Source organism: Rhipicephalus microplus, chromosome 2 (genome assembly GCF_043290135.1).
Source record: "Rhipicephalus microplus isolate Deutch F79 chromosome 2, USDA_Rmic, whole genome shotgun sequence".
NCBI classification, from domain to species: Eukaryota; Metazoa; Arthropoda; class Arachnida; order Ixodida; family Ixodidae; genus Rhipicephalus; species Rhipicephalus microplus.
Window position 1 is genome coordinate 130,123,157 of NC_134701.1, and position 17,124 is coordinate 130,140,280.

A 17,124-nucleotide genomic window follows, 5' to 3' on the forward strand; every position below is an offset into this window, starting at 1 on the left:
GATCACCGCAACGATTGTCTATTAAAATAGTCCCCTTCAGGAGACAATAAATTCAGTCAAGAGTAAAATTTTTTTGCCACACTTCTAGCGTAATAAAAATCAAGAATATTATACTGCTTTAAAACATATTAAGATGATTCTATTTGTCAGGAAGGTGAACTATCAAGCAAGAGTTCACTACCCTTGCTTGATACTGTGGAAATCGAGAGCACCCTCCTACCGGGCGCCTCGTTCCCCAGCTGCCGCGCGCGCGCCAACAGCGTAGCCCAGGCGCGCATAAGCACCGGCATCCGCCAAGATGGCTGCCAGGGCGCCTCTTGGTCTGGGCGAGTCAAGCCTCGGCTCCGTCCCGTGCTGGTATGTCCGGGCACGCAGCGCTGCGCGGGCCTACGTCACAACGCAGCGCCATTTCCCATTGGGCTGCGCGTGACATCCTCTTCTCCTACGAGCTATGTTGCGCCCGACGATTCGCTCGTCGCGGCGGATGCTCTCAGGCCTCCACGAGAGGTTGACGCGCTGCTCAGCAAGCGGCTTCTCGTTCGTGCGTTCGACTTCGGCCCGTGTGCGGGAGTCGTCGCGCCCTAGGCAAGCGTACTTGCTCGGTCTTGCGGAGTTCCCTATATGGCCTGCAAGCCCGTGAGTGTCGCACTGTGCTGCAATAAACCCGTTGTTGCTGTTATCCTGCCTCGTGCGTGGTTTCTGCGCCGTGCCAGAGAAATCGACGAACCCGGCCGCAGCGTCCTTGCACGCAGCGGCAGTGGAGGACGTCGCATCCCTACATGGTTGCGTTTAGTAGGTAAGCCTTGTGCAAACATATCTCCACAATACTCTTACCTGATTATATAGTACTTGTAGTGAACTATCAAGCAAGAGTTCACTACAAGTACTATATAAGCTAGCAATAACTTCTACTACAGCTTCTCAAAGAATATCTTGCCAGCCAACTGCACTTAAAACAGTGTCCTATTTCTCCTTTTGGTATTTTATACACAAGCATGTAAGCTGCGTCAGACTATTATGCCGACTGAATGCGCTATATGCATTCTTAAATGCAAGCTGTTCTACTTTACCAGTACACCTCCGAAGATTACAAAATAAGTATAACATGATTGTGCTGTTATATTTTGTCCTAAATAGAGCAAACAACGTTTTTTACTTTTTGTGGTGGAGTTTTTCAGACAGTTTTTAAAAACTGTTCTTTCCCATCCCTTCTCATTTTCCTATGCAAAAAAAGTTAAAAATGAACGAAATAAAAGCTTCACTGACTGATAGAGCTCGCAAAAACATGTTCAACACATGAACATTTATTTCATGCCTAACACATTTGCAAAGAACTTAATCACCGCCTTTAAAATATGCCTTATCTTCGAATGTTGTCAAGGACAATAAAAAAAAGATTAGCATGCTATGTGTCAGCGTACTGACACTGACAGCAAGTATTCATAGACTTATCGTCTAGCAACTTCTTTTCCCTGAAGGATTTATATACAATGCAGTCCACTTATAACAATGCTGAGGAAACCTGAAAATATGATCGTTATAACCGATGATCCTTATATCTGGACTGTCACCGAATGTACCTTTCGTAGCTACAGGCTCGAATTCACTTTTTCTACCAGTGACAGATGATGTAGATTAAAGGCTTAAAAAAAAACTTTATTTTATACTCGGAAGAGCGTTTATGGCTTCGGTGCGATAAAGTAGCCTGATATCCACAGTTGCTTCCACGGAAGCTTCAGCTTAACAAGCGTGGTTCGCATAACAAGCGCGGTTCGCATAGCTTAAAGCTGTTGTGGATACTCTGGCAGCAATTCTTGGACACGCATGAAGTCTACTAGCGCGTTGATCGACACCAGTGCACTTTGTGTGGTCATCGACGGGGCCGGAGAAGCGCTGTGACTATTGACTTTGTTGTCACTACTGTCACTGCTGCCGTCGTCTGTTACGACATCACATCCCCGACAATTGCCTCGTTGATGAGCTCCTTGCAGCACGGCAGCACTGTCTGCTGTGAGAAAGTCCTGAACCGACGCGACACACCCGCTATCTGTGTAACCAGTAGCGATGTGCTCCTAAAGCTCATCGAGATCCGTGGTTTGCAAGCAGGTATCGCAGTGATTAGTTGGGGGAAGCTGGTCCTGGCACACAAAGCCTGCTTTCCTGCAGCAATTTTGTATAGTGGCCTGCTTCACCTCGTACCACGCGCCATAAATAAAGCGCACGGCCAATAGAAGGCTGATCTTCAAGTCAGGGGGTCCCGTCTGCACCGCCTGACGTACCGGTAGCCAAGCGGTCAATCGCTAGCACCAGCCACTCGAGCATGCGCCGCTGGTGCAGCGCTTTAAAATTTGCTATCATGCCAGCATCTAGCAGTTGCAAGCCTGCCACCGTGTCAGGTGGCAGGAACAGCAATACTATTAACGCGATAGCATTACAGAGCTCGTGTCGCTGAAATTCCGCCGTCGGAGTCGGCACCGATGGTTGGGACTGAAAAATCAAGAAAGAAGCAAATAAAATAGTGAATAAAATGTTCCCTCCCATTGAGGATTGAACCCGGGCCGTTTGCCTGACAAGCAGAAAAAAACACTACATAAATGCCATGTAGTGGAATGAATCTCCTTAATGCATTTTGTTCGACAGGTGTGACAATGAAAACGAGCCCATTCAACGATTTGTAGGCGCATTTGGGAGGCCATGAAACTACGTCGAAAAAAGCTGGGATAGCGCACCCATCGCCGCTAAAAACAAACAGGAACTTTCGACCAGCTCTAAAATGGACAACTATGTCCATCTAGTGGAAAACATATCATGCCTTTTCAGATGTATGAATCAAGCAAACAGCAAACGCTAGATAATGTGCTGTCATATGTGAGGCATTGTAAGACTCTTTACGGCCTCTAAGATGGCAAGTGCGCGGCGTGTATCTTGAAGACCATGCAACTCTTGCTTTAGATCAAAAACCTGTATGTACCATTTGCACACACGCACCGGTACAATTGTGCGTTTGTGTGTGTAACAAAAGATATTAATAAGTATGCACTTAGCAGTTGAAGGGCACACTAGGGGCCGGATTTCGCTATCGCGTTCCACTCTCACAGGCGAAGGTTAAGGGTTCCCCAGTTTTTTTGTCAGCTTTTGGCTCACGTTGTGTGCGCTGCAGTTAGTTATCCAGCAGCAACACTACCTTCTGCCCTGGCTTTCGATGACACTGTCCATCTCGAGCAGCCACTCCTAACAACACGCTGGTCAACCAGGCCTTCTTATTGCTATGGTAGCGGACCGGGATGTGCTGATTTTCGAAGCAGACAGGTTTCTTGGATTGCCCAATTACGAAGGACTTCATCCGATGACTGCCATCCATGTTCACTGTTCACGCAGAGCAATACGGTCACTCAAACTTTGGAGTGCTTCTCGCCAGGACACGGATCCCTTCTCAGAGATGCGTCTTCGATGGTATCATTTAAAAAAAGGGGGGCAGTCTCGTCAGAGTTATAAATATCTTTGCCTGACAAGCGCTCCATAAGTGCAGGCAGTTTTGTCTGCAGCCAATGCTGCTTCGTTTGTGAGTCTAGCAAAGCCGCTGCCCCCACCACATTTTTGTAAAAAAATTCCATGCCGCTCTTTGAACTTTTGTATACATCCGCCTTCAGGTTCGAAATCCAGCCGACCAAGCAGAAAAGTGAGATTTTCCACCTTTGTGGCAAGTGTAGGCCCACTGATCGGCACATTCTGTGAACGGATTGTCAAAAACCATTGGTAAATCGCCTCTTCCATGTCCGCATACAAATGCCCCCATACCCTCTTCTGCTCGTTGGCACGGCCGCTGGATCCAGTTTTCAAAAGTGCAGTGCTGCCGGCTTTTATGATTGTCAATATCGTCAACTGCACGAGCTCAAATTTTTTCACAAGGGTGGTCATCTTGAATTCTTGTCGAGAGTCCTGTAAAATTTTCAACTTTATGTCAAGCGACACAGCCTTACGCTTTTTCGGCGCCATCTTAGCTGAAGCTTAGCTCCGCCCGTGCAGCTCGCGCGATGTGATCGCTGAAAAGGAGAGATTGGTTCAGTCCGGTTGGCATGGGCGGAACTTTGCTTTTCACTTTTTTTTTTTGCTCTCTCTCCTTTGTTGCGGGCACGATGTTGGTCGCGGGGATCCGCGGTGCAGCTTTGCTTTTTGCATTTTTTTGTCTAAGTCTCTATCCATGCTCTGCGCCACACTCAGTGTGCCGCGGCAACTCGCAATGTTCTCTCCGGCTTTCGAAATGGGCAGGACACGCCGACGGCCCTGCTCTGCATTGGCGATAAATACGAACTCGCCTATGCTAACATCCGTCATGTCACATTCGTTTCAGTGGAACTTGTTGATGTAAATGTTACGATTATTCTGGAACTTGCCATCCAAACGGCCAAATTTTCATTGTATCCGATATGCAGTGAATGATATATCGCTATATATGGTTTTTTTCCCCATAGCTCCAATGTAAAAAGTGAGACTGTTACGTCAATCTATCATTATAATCAATATATCGTTATACGTGGTATCGGTATAAGTGGACTGCACTGTAATATCGAAACTTGGACATGTAGGACCAACAAATCTTTCAAGTTGTCTATGTAGTTGTAAGCATCATATTTTAAATACATAACTTTTACATAACGCTTGCCTTTTAAGCAATACGTAGCTGTGTGCACATAAGACTTCAAGGGAAATGAGGCCTCAACTCCCTCTATTTTTCGCAGCCACTATGGGATTATCAGTGACAAAACAACTGCTCGTGCATTGCCGAATTCAAGCTACCTGGATACTTTCCATGTAATGCTCTGTGGCATGAGCACACGAAGTCACAAAAAAAAGTTGTGTTACTCCCGCTAAAAAGAGCCATGTGTACATGTGAAGCACTGGGAACTAACACACACACTGGTGGCGACATTGATGTAAGCGCTCATCGCGGCGTTTCGCAGGAGAGGAGCCTCGGGAGGCGCATAGTAGAGCTTCTGAATGCAGCTGTTGTGAACCGATTTTCACCCCTGGAAGCTTGATACGAATCTACACTACCGCAGAGATATGAACCTGTGCTGCCCACGCTGTCGTGGGGGGTGTGACCAGCATTAGCGGGCACAGGAACTAAAGCATGTACACTGTGCTGCCAGTTTGTAGGACAAACTATCAGTGACGTGTCTTACACCCGTATTCAGAAACGCTGCTTGACTTGAACTAGACGCCAATCCAGGAAACTGTGCAGATAACGATAAAGAAAAGGAAGTTGCTCTCCAAACGTTCTGTACTTGGGCTCTTGGCGAAAGTAATTAGGGCTACCTCCGAGGCATCATAGACGGTGGCAGCCAAAGGACTTTTATTCGAAAAGATATTTCCAGAATACTCAACTTGAGGACGCTTGGAACTACCGACTTCTACCTAAATAACTTCGGCAGCACGGAGGCTAAATCCCAAAGTCGCCATGTGATTGAGCTACGTGTTTGGAGCCGCTGCACTGGAAAAGAAACGACTATAGAAGCCGTCGAGCTGCTGTTCATCTGTAAGGACGTTCTCCCAGTTGCAGTGGAACATACCTTCGTACAGCAGCTGGAGAAAGAAGGGGCCATAATTGCAAACAGACTTCTTTTAAAGGTCATGCCAGCCATGCCTGGAATTGGAGAGTTAATTAAAGTAGACTACCTCTGGAAGTTTCTAACTGGGGAAGTTCAACGTTGCAATGAAAACCAGGGGCTGGCAGCTATCAACACAACATTCGGTTGGACGTTCCAAGGGTCTTTCAGCATGAGCACCAGCTTTGTTGTGGTATCAAATGTCTATGTCTAAAAGATCGACGTGGACATTTCAGATGACGTGGAATCGACACTTCAGAAGGTTTCGGAATTGAATGCCATCGGCATCTCGGATAAAGCCCAAAATCAAAACATTGAGCAGACAGATATTGCCAAAATAACAAAGAAAGCCGGGCGATATGAGGTAGCATTACTGTGGAAGAAAGAACCAACAGATCTAGCACACAACAGGAATATGACGAAGCAATTCAAGTATACCAGGAATTGGGCCATGCAGAACACGTGACGGAGTCAATGACACAGAATCTAGTTTACTACATGCCCCACCAGCCAGTGACTCGGAATGACTCGACTACAACAAAACTAAAAGTGGTATTCGATGTCTCATCATATGAGCTGGGTCAATTGTCATTGAACGAACATTTTGAAGAAGGCCCGAACCTTATCAGTGACTTGGGGCAAATGCTGCTGCGTTTTCGTCTGCACAGAGTGGCGCTCATTGCAGACATAAAAAAGGCATTTCTGCAAATCGAAGTCCAACCAGAGAATAGAGATGCGCTGAGATTTTTATGATACAGACGCACACTGCTGAACGTGGACGACTTGCCCGATATTGAAGAATAAAGAATGGCAAGGGTACCATCTGGCACAATGGCAAGCCCGTATCTGGTGACTGCCACCAGTCTCCAACATGTCGGGGAACAGACGGGTAGGCTTCAGGAAACAGTGGCCATACTCAAAAGATTCATTTTATGCGGACGACTTCGTAAATGGCGCCGACACTGTAAAAGAAGCACTAAAGATTGCCGCAGTGGCCAAGGAAATAATGAAAGATGCCGGTACGCACCAGCAAAAGTGGTCGTCGAACTCAAGAGTAGTGCGTGAACTTCAGGAGGGCAAATCCCAAGACCAAGATGAAGTACTGAAAGTGTAAGGTTTGCCATGGATGGCTACCAGATGACTGCATGACAATATCTATGGGTGCAGAGCTGAATGCTATCGACACGGGCATCAGCTCGAAGCGGGCGGTGTTACAGGCGTCTGCCGAGTGTTTGATCTTTAGGGCATATTCGCCCCATTCGTGGTGACAGCTAAGGTGCTTTTCCAGAAACTTTGGGAGAGAGGACTGGGATGGGATCAACATATTCTCGAGGACCTGGCAAAAATATGGAAAGATGGATGTAAGGACATCCCCAGCCTACGAGAGCTCTGGTTCCCGCGCTCCATTGCGCTCAGTCAAGCAGCTTCATGGGAGCTCCACATCTTTTGCGATGCAAGCCCGAGAGCATACAGTGCCTGCGCTTATCTGCGACAGCGAAGGGGTGAGTGCAAATCTCATCTTTGCCAAATCCCGAGTGGATACCCTCAAGACGATCTCGTTGCCGCGACTTGAGTTGATGGCGGCAATAATTGGGGCTCGGATGGCCGTTTACCTACAGCGTGTAATAGGCCGACCCGTCCCAGTGTGTCTGTGGTATGACTCCACCATAACACTCTTTTGTATTAAGAGCACTGCCAAAGAATGGAAGCCATTCGTAGAGAACTGCGTCACAGAAATACAAGGTTTGAGCAGTCCGGAGCAATGGCGGCATTGTCCAGGAAAAGATAACGCCACTGACTGCCTGACAAGGGGTATGACGGCGTGTTCTCTGTGTGAAAGTAGGCTGTGGTGGAACGGACTGGACTGGCTGGCCAATATGATGAATGTATGGCCTGCAATGAAAGAGGGCACTGCTTGCCACGACTCTCTAATCGGTGGAGAAGAGCGGAGGCACACCGTGGGACGTTGACAGAGGTGTGCCAAATGACTCTGTTGCTGCCAGCAGACCGATACAGCAGTTATGCACGACTATTGAGAGTTAGCACATAGATAATGAGGTTCATTTACAGCTGTCGGAGACGAACGCGCAGCACCAAGGACAATCTCACTGTGGCTGAACTGCAAGAGGCTAAAAATTATTGGATTCAACACGTTCAGCTGATGGGCTTCGCACAGAAGATTGCTGCCCTCAATCGCGAGAATGGCTTACTTCCAAACAGTAAAGTGGCCTTTTCCAGCTTTTTCTCGATACTGAGGGGCTGCTGCGAGTGAAAGGTCACCTGCAGTTCCCCTCTGAGTGTCATGATACACGGCATCCAGTGGTGCTTTCAAAAGAAAATGCTATAACCAAGCTCCTTGTGCACGGCGCTCACCTAAGGATGTTGCATGGAGGAGTGCAGGCAACCATGACAGAGCTCCGAAAACGTTTTTGGATACAAAGCTGCCGCCAGCTAGTGAGAAAAGTCCTCTCAATTTGCCGGATATGTCTGCGAGATCGATTTAAGCCCGACTGCACCGACTGCACCCCTTCCTAAAGACAGTATGAACTGCAATCAAGTATTTCAAGTAGTCGGCATTGATTTTGCTGGCCCTCTCTAAACAAAGATGGGGAATGACAGCGCTAAGAGCTACATTGCTCTATTCACCTGTGCCACCACGAGAGCAATCCACTTGGAACTGGTTTCAAGTTTATCTTCGGAATGTTTCCTACTGCCACTCAGGCTCTCCGTTGCTCGTAGTGGGCTGCCGACCACAATATACAGTAACAAACATTCAAGCGAGCTTTGAGGGGTATTCAACGAGTGTGGAGCATCTTGTGAAGTTGCGAAACACAGGACTTCTGCAGTTTGCAGAAAATTACCTGGAAGTTCATCGTGGAGAAAGCCGTTTGGTGGGGCGGTTGGTGGGACCGATGGTGAGATCCGTCAAAGTTTTCTTGATGAAAATTCTCGGCCGCCAAAGTCTCACCCAACTTCTGACTGACATAGGGGCTACCATCAACTCACGTCCACTGACATATGATGGACAGGAGCCCGGCGAGGAATTAGTTCTGACTTCATCTCATCTGTTGACAAGAAATCAATTGATCAGTTTACCAGAAGCAAGAGCCGTAGTAGTCACTTCATCGACTAGAGCCGGCATTGGCTGACGTTGGCGGTACCATTGATCACTAACAGATGCCTTCAGGAACTGGTGGCGTAAAGAATATCTGCTACAGTTGCGGTTCGGGCAAATCATTTCATTCAGTGAAACCAATGCACTCAAGACTGGGGACCTGGTCATCTTTCATGAGGACCACTCACTGGCATAGATATGTGGAAAACTGGCTGCGTTTCAAAGGTGTTCAAAGGGCGTGATGGAGCCGTGCAGTTTTACATCGTCAAGTTGCCCTTCGGTAAGGCTGTTCGGCGACCAGTACAACTTCTGTATCCGCTAGAGACGAACCTAAAATCAGCAGCACTCATTTGGGAAGGAGGATGTAGAAAAAAGACCAAAAAAAAAAAGAAAAGGAACATGACCATCTTCCGCGAAAACAGGAGAAGAAACCCTGGAGGAAAGTGGGGTACGAACGACGAAAACCTGAAACGAGGAAGAGGGTCTCCCAACGGCAAGACGAAGGGTTGGCGGCTCAGAACGGATAGACACGACCAAGACACAGAGAAAAGAAGACGTATCGGTTGTGAATATATTGAGTTATTTCCTTGTTACTACAGCTTTCTCGTGCGACTTTCCAACAAGTTTCTATCGAACAAAGCGTAATGAAAAGTACCATATTTACTCCCATAACCGGCACACTCGCATAATAGGCCCACCCCCAGTTTGGTCGCGGAAAATTAGTTTTTTTTCTTAATTCTGCGCATAGTAGGTGCACCCCAAACTTGGTCGTGATCAAAAACGATTATACCCCTGTGGGAATTGAGACCGGTCCGCTGCCTTTGCGCGGGCTTTGCCGCCGATTTCTTCGTTCTCATGTCCCGACATGTCTCCCCTTCTCCGCTGTCTGCCGCGCTGGGGGAGCGGAGTGACGTTTAACCCCCTCACTCGGTAGAGGATGTTGACTATGACACCGCGCGCGGAGTCTCCCGGGAGGTTTTCGCGCACTGCATCGGGAGCGAGAGAGAGAGAGACCTCTCCGGGGACGACATGGGGTAAACGCTTTTCTTTTCCGTTTGTCAGCTCCCTGTGGGGCTCGTTCGGACTTCACCAACAGTGCCTTGCGCACGCGGCGAACGCTAACCTAATGTTGCCCCCCCCCCCCCCCTTCCGAACGCTAGGCCGAAGAGTGGTACGGTGTCCTAGTGCGTGACCTAGCTACGCCGACCCGTCTCCCTCCGAAGCCAACGCGAGTGCCTTTGCCCTTGCTCGAGCAACCGGGCCTTGGTACCGGTGTCTCCGTGAACTACCTTTACCGCGGAGCCGTGCTCGTGACACCCTGCGTAGTACTTTTATGCCTGTGGCGTGGATAAGCCTATTTGCTTTCTCGCCGCGCCTTCGCAACGGGCTGTACTACGTTTGGTGTTGCCACAGACAATAAAGTGTTGTGACTTTGAGCAGTATCGTGTTCTCGTACGGCGACGGTTAACGCGTGCCCTGCGGCTCGCTATGACCAAACTCATGCTAGTGGCCGTACTTTTTCGGAATACGTGTACACTACACTGGCGCCCAACGTGGTATCAAAAGCTCTAGCTTTTGACTGCTCTTAGCGAGTCAGTTCGCCTGCGCGATTCGGGCTCGTCGCAACATGTCTGCTTTTGTGGCATGCCGCGTTGCACAAAGAGGCCACTGTCTCTATCGACGGGCACCCTTCGGCGCCCGTCCGTGTTGTCACCCCCTTTTGTGGTGAATACACGACCTACGTGGTAGCTGACGCGCTATCTCGTGCCCCCTGTTGTCTTCCGAGAAACTGGATTTCGGTGCGACGGCCGCTCGCGGTGCCATAGCACATGCAAGTGTCGGGGCGAAGCAGCAGCGAAAAGGGCGAGTCCCCATGAGGATAACCTTGGCTGCTATCCAGATAAGCGGCGCACTGCGTGACGGCCGAGCGGGGAAACTTTCCGAAGGCCACTGTGCCGAGAGCGAACCCCTGAGTGGGCGCGATACCTGAGTGGGCGCGATACCAGACTCCCCCATATGGGAGAATGGGAGTCGCTTTCGGCAGCGAAGAGCTACTGAAGGCTCAGCAAAGTGATCCGTTTCGAGTCTCGGAGGGACGAGCGCCGTATACGCTGGCTGCTTGCTCTGCGGCGGGCACCGATAAACCGTCTTGAAGAGGCACGGAGCGCCGTTACGCTGCTTGTTCTGCGGCGGGCGCTATTAGAGGGCTGAAACAGCGTGTGTCGCTGAGTCCCCGGCGGATTCATTTTGTTGGACCACGACGGGCTCCTGCTGAACTATATAGCCACTGACGACGAGTCCATCGACCCGTTTAAGGTGGTTACGCCCAAAAAGTCTGAGAGCCGCACTGTTGCGATCCTCTCATGACGAACCCATGGCCGGTCACCTGAGTGGCTCCAAAGTTTTATGCAAACCGAGCAACATTGTGACCTGGCCCAGCACGAAGCGTAGCTTTTATCGCTATTCCGTGCCTGCCACGTCTGAAAAATGGTTGAGCCAAGGGTTGGCAAGCCGCCCAGTCTTATAAACCGATTGTCAGTGAGCGTCCGTGGCGCGTACTAGCTGAAAGATTCCCTTTGGGAAACTCAGCCGTGCCAACACCGCAGACCTGAAGCCCTTTGTCACGGTCTGACGAGCTTGCACCAGCGCACTGCGGCACTTCGCGCAAGCAACGGGCACACCCGGGGCGGCGGACCGCATTCGGACCCTGCACCGGTATAATCTGAGGAAGCGGTCACGGTGGACGGCAGACTTCTCCTCAACCGAAGGCCTTCAGTTTACTGTCTAGCCTCAGTATAGGTTAGCTTCTTTACGGCCTTTTCTCGTAAAGAAGTCGACCCCGCCCAGTCTGCTGCTCGTGTTTCTTTATATAAGTGTTCATGTACATTTTATGTTTTTGTGTAATCTTAAGTGTTATTTGTATTATATGTTTTTATTTTCTTTTGGCCAGAGATTTAGTGTCATTTTGCTCTGTTTTACTTTTTTTCGTGTTTATTTCGTGTACTGCGAAGGGAGTGTGACCTTGAGTGTCGGTGCTTTTGCCGGGAGAGAGACGAAGGACACTATGCGCCTACGCTCGCGCAGCCTTCGGCGGTGTGTGTGCATGCGTGCTTCTGTGCGCGTGTAAGTGCGTGACGCTTCAGTGCATGCCCGTGAAGAGTGCGCGTCATGGCGTCAGACAGTCTGGCTGTGCTCTGCTCTCGGCCGTCGTCGAAGAAGCCCTGCTGCCTTTCCCACCATGGCTCCTGCGCGAGGCCTGCAGAAAGCAGCTATATGCTGCCGGCCAACGCCAGGGCGCCTCACAGCCAATTCTGGTTCGACCTCCCTAACCACTGGAGAGGCCCGGCTTCCCGCAACGTCCCAGCTCCGTCATCAAGCCAGAAATGTGGGGCCTCCGAAGCAGAGCCAAGCGGCGTTCGTCAGACTCGCAGCTAAACAAGAGCAGCAACGAGCCATCAGCCTTTCCATGCCTCTGAACTCGCACTCGGGCATCGCACCAAGCGAACATTGTCACGCTCTTCCACCCCTCCGTGCGGTGGATGCTATCCCTCCCAAGCACCACGAACACTAGTCCCACTTTCCTGTGCTCTCTTCCACAATTATTTTTATAGCGTCATGTGTTTTATTAATGTTTTTTCCTCCTTTGTCACCTTTTTTTTTTTGCAGCAGTTACAGGGCTGGACTGAGAGTAGCTGTCGCTCATAGCAGTGTCATTTTAACTGCATGGGTGACGTCCGGCTGCCTTTTGCAGACCGTTAAAGGGCAAATTTAGGAGAGGAGGATGTGGGAATTGAGGCCGGTCGGCTGCCTTTGCGCGGGCTTTGCTGCCGATTTCTTCGTTGTCATGTCCTGACATGTCTCCTCTTCTCCGCTGTCTGCCGCGCTGGGGGAGCGGAGTAAAGTTTAACCCCCTCACCCAGTAGCAGATGTTGACTATGGCGCCGCGCGCGGAGTCTCCCGGGAGGTTTTCGTGCGCTGCGCGGGAGCGGGAGAGAGAGCTCTCCGGGGACAACATGGGGTAAACGCTTTTCTTTTCCGTCCGTCAGCTCCCTGTGGGGCTCGTTCGGACTTCGCCAACAGCGCCTTGCGCCTGCGGCGAACACTTACCTTATGTCGCCCCCCCCCCCCCCCCCTTCCGAACGCTAGGCCGAAGAGTGGTACGGTGTCCTAGTGCGTGGCCTAGCTAGGCCGACCCGTCTCCCTCCGAAGCCAACACGAGCGCCTTTGCCCTCGCTCGAGCAACCGGGCCTTGGTCCCGGTGTCTCCGTGGATCACCTTTACCGCAAAGACGTGCTCGTGACACCCTGTGAAGTACTTTTATGCCTTTGGCGTGGATAAGCCTGTTTGCTTTCCCGCCACGCCTTCGCAACGGGCTGTACTGCGTTTGGTGTTGCCACAGACAATAAAGTGTTGCGACTTTGAGCAGTATCGTGTTCTCGCCACGGCGACGGTTAACGCGTACCCTGCGGCTCACTAAGACCGGACCCACGCTAGTGGCCATACTCCTTCGTGATACGTGTACACTACACCCCCCAGCAGTACAGTTGAAACGCGGTCCCCGTACCCTGAAGAAAAAAAGAAGGCAAATCAATGAGCAAATAAAAAAATCGAAGTGCAATGACCTTACCAACGTGTTTGTCGCAATAAAACTTGAAAAAAGAAAGTGTACATGAGCGAAAAAAAAAAAACGGCTGTTCCATAATTTACTGATACCCCCAAAATCGTCGCGCTCCTTGGAGGTCACGTGTACAACGCCAGGGGCTCGATCGCCATCACCACCATCAGAAAAAAAGAAAGAAACACCATTTTGCAAGGGGTGTGCGTATGTTGTGGTCGTGTATTCAACTTTGGTTCCACCAAGGGGAAGTACGCAAGGTACATGGCTGGATTTGAACTGAAGGCAGTGCAGTACGCGCTGTATCATGGCAACCGGGATGCAAGCAGGCATGTCTGTGTTAGAGGAACCAGTATTCGGTACTGGAAAGATCACGAAGAAAAACTTAAAGTGACAATGAAGACACGATGGGCTTTCTGCAGTGCCAAAACCGCCAGGTATCCGACGCCGAAAAAGCAACTGTTCCAGAATATACAGGAGCTACGACAAGATGGCTGTGCTGTGTCATCGGATATTGAGCAGACTGAGGCGCGCTGAATAGCCTGAGTGCAGCGCATCGAAGCAAAAGAGTTCAAAGACAGCTCCGGATCGACAACTCGTTTCATGCGGCGCCATCGCCTCGCACTGCGAAGGCGGGCCACCTTGAGCCAGCGCTTGCACAAGGTGGTCACAAGGACAAAGTGGTCGCCTTCCGCCATTTCGTTATATAGCTCCGACAGCAGAAACACTTCATTTTGTCCCAGATCAGCAATGCAGATCAAACCCCCCTTTGCTTTGATATGACGCGGAACACGACAGTGGAGGAGAAAGGTGCCCGAAGCATCATCATCAGAACGTCTGGCGCTGATTAACAACGATGCACTGTAATGCTGGTGGTGACAGCGAATGGGCGCAAGCTACCGCCTTATGTTATTTTTAAACGTAAGATGCTCCCAAAGGCAAATTTAAAGTGCGAGAACCAAGTCGAAACATTTTTCGAGAATTTTACCCCACGTAAATGGCGCAACCCTAACTTCGAGCCGAATTTTTAGAAAAAAAAGTTGTGCCTCTTTTGCGAGTAAATACGGTATTTAATACAGGCCCTTTTCCCAACACAACAGCATCTTGGCTCTATCGTAATGCAGTTTTGATTGCGCAGTCCACATTTTCATATTTCTGTGCTGCTCTCTACTGTATTGTATTGTAGAGTACGGGACTACCAGGGGAACGGTATAGCTAGAACGAAAGACTCTGAGATGAAGGGCCGTATCAGAGGGAAGGGTGCTGCTAAAACTGCGCTTTCTTCCTACCCCACTATGACACATGCTAATGTATGAAACGCGCTTCCAGCACCTCTATTTTTTTCAGTGCCTGGGTGAATGCTCTCTTCAGGCCGTCAAGCGTGCGCTCCGCCTCCGCTCGCCGCTGCCCGAGTTAATTTGCACTCGTGCTTCTCACCGACTTTCACGGGTACAGGGGGGATAAAAGTAACACGAACATAGCAGAACGCTATTTTCACCGGGCTTTGACTGTGGTGGCAACAAAAAGATGCTATATGGTCTTTACCACATGTATAACTCTGCATCAGTCATCCAGGATAAAACCACTTATAAATAAATACGGAACAGAAAAGGAAGTAGATACAGCATGTCCGCATTTTTTTCCATGCCCACTGTACGTATCCTGAAAGCAGTCCGTAAGGCTGTGCTACTAGTTTGATAGCTGCATTCGAGTATTAGTATTTGAGTATTATCAGTATTCGAGCTGCATTCGAGTATTGATATGTGGGGTTTAACATCCCAAAACCACCATATGATTATGAGAGACGTCGTAGTGGAGGGCTCCGGAAATTTCGACCACTTGGGGTTCTTTAACGTGCACCCAAATCTAAGCACACGGGCCTAGCCTACAACATTTCCGTCTTTATTGGAAACGCAGCCGCCACAGCCGGGATTTGATCCCGCGACCTGCAGGTCAGCAGCCGAGTACCTTAGCCACCAGACGACCGCGGCGGGGCTTATTTTCTCTTTCAAGCTATTGCAACCTCATTATTTACATGCCTCGGTATATAATACTGCTTTGCACCACTCTGCATATCTGATGGAAAAAAATCAGATTGATTTTCCTTATTTATCATGCGTGATGAAAAAACTCAGGGGTTCCCTTATGGATTCACTTGAGATGACTGAAAGCCGGAAATTGTCTTCGTTTTTTTCCTATTCAATGCATTTAATGTCTCCTACTTCCCTCCAGAATATTTCTGTGCCTAGTGGGGTTTAATGACTGCTTCAAGTATTGGAGACAAAGCTATAGATTTTGGCCCCTCAGCTGGTTATGTACTGCATCTGTGATCGGCCCATTTCGAACAGAAGATGTCAAGTTGTACAGAAGATGTATGACCTTCCCATACGTTGCAAACATTTATGATCTGTGGCTTCATATGTGACGTCTTCCCGTAATCAGGCAGAATAATTGGTCTCCTAATACATCTTCATACCACAATTGAATATGAGCTGTCATTGAAAACCTAAATATATATATATATATATATATATATATATATATATATATATTCGGTGGGAAAGTTCAGTGGGTCTAATACGTATACGAAAGGAAGCTGGTAGCTGGTACACATACGAGAAAGCAAACAGTTACTTTATCGATTTACGTTTCGGCCGTGGCACGGCCTTCGTCAGAGAATGAAAAGTGAACAAAGCGTATGCTGCTTTTAAGGGCCACTCATATCTCAAAAAAAAAAAAAAAAAGTCGGGAGTTCAAAATTAAACATCGGTGACAATTCATTTTGATCCATCACCTCATGTAACAAGATAAGTGCTACAACTCAAGGCACATATGAATAGGAAGCCATCGCATCATTGAAACATTTAAACAAGTAAAACGATGATCAGGTTGCGAAGGAGACACGAGAGATTAGGGCCACATGCGTGGCAAAACAGATATCAATCGCATCAACTCCGGCACGGCACACATAAAAGTACTGAACAATCACCATACAATTTTTGTACAAGTCATTATGGTCGCTATACAAACAATAGAACGTGTGAGTTTAATGCAATGTGCGGTGAAAAAAAAAAAAAGTTGGGCGCTTGAGGAAAAAAAGAGTGTGTGTGACGGGAAGGGGGAGGATAGCGTATGAATATAATAAACTTTGTCACCCACAAAGAAAGGTGACATGTCCGATGCTTTCATTTATGCCAGCGTGAAGACTGTTGAATTTATTGATGAGGTAGAATTCACGAACTTCTCTGTAACAAGTGCTTCACGATTCTCGTTTACAAGATTCCATTATACCTTAAACAATGAAAATACAGCCCAAAACCGAACCGTATAGCACCTTCGAATGCAGCCACAGCACTAGTTTGCGAGAGAGACGACGCGGCGGCATGTCTAGCCCGGTCGCGGCACCTGGCAGTGAAACACTGCACGGACGCCAATGGCCACTCCTTCACCCGAGCACTGAAAAAATAAAGGAGGTGCTGGCTCTGCTCAGTCATTTGTCGCACACCGAAAATGTATCGCTGGCATTATGTCATACTGCCGGAGTGGGCAGAGTCCCTGCAATGAACTACGGCTTCACCCTCCCTATGGTGGAGAATGACGGCGAGGCCCAGTGAAAATTCAAAACCAGCTCAGACCTACGTTCTAACCCCTGTAACTTTCTTACTAAAGCACGTATTCACATAATTCTTGTGGCAGCATGTTCATATAGCAAAAGTGAACATATTTTCTTCATAACTATTTTTGAACCTCAGGGTTGTTTACTGCCTCTTCAAAAAGTAGAATGTTAT

At 48.8% G+C, this 17,124-nt stretch overlaps 1 protein-coding gene across 1 annotated transcript in view; it reads right to left on the bottom strand.

Moving 5' to 3' along the window:
- The window catches only part of LOC119170736 (uncharacterized), a 61,765-nt gene that overhangs the window by 17,011 nt on the left and 27,630 nt on the right, over positions 1 to 17,124 (bottom strand). The window lies entirely within an intron of this gene.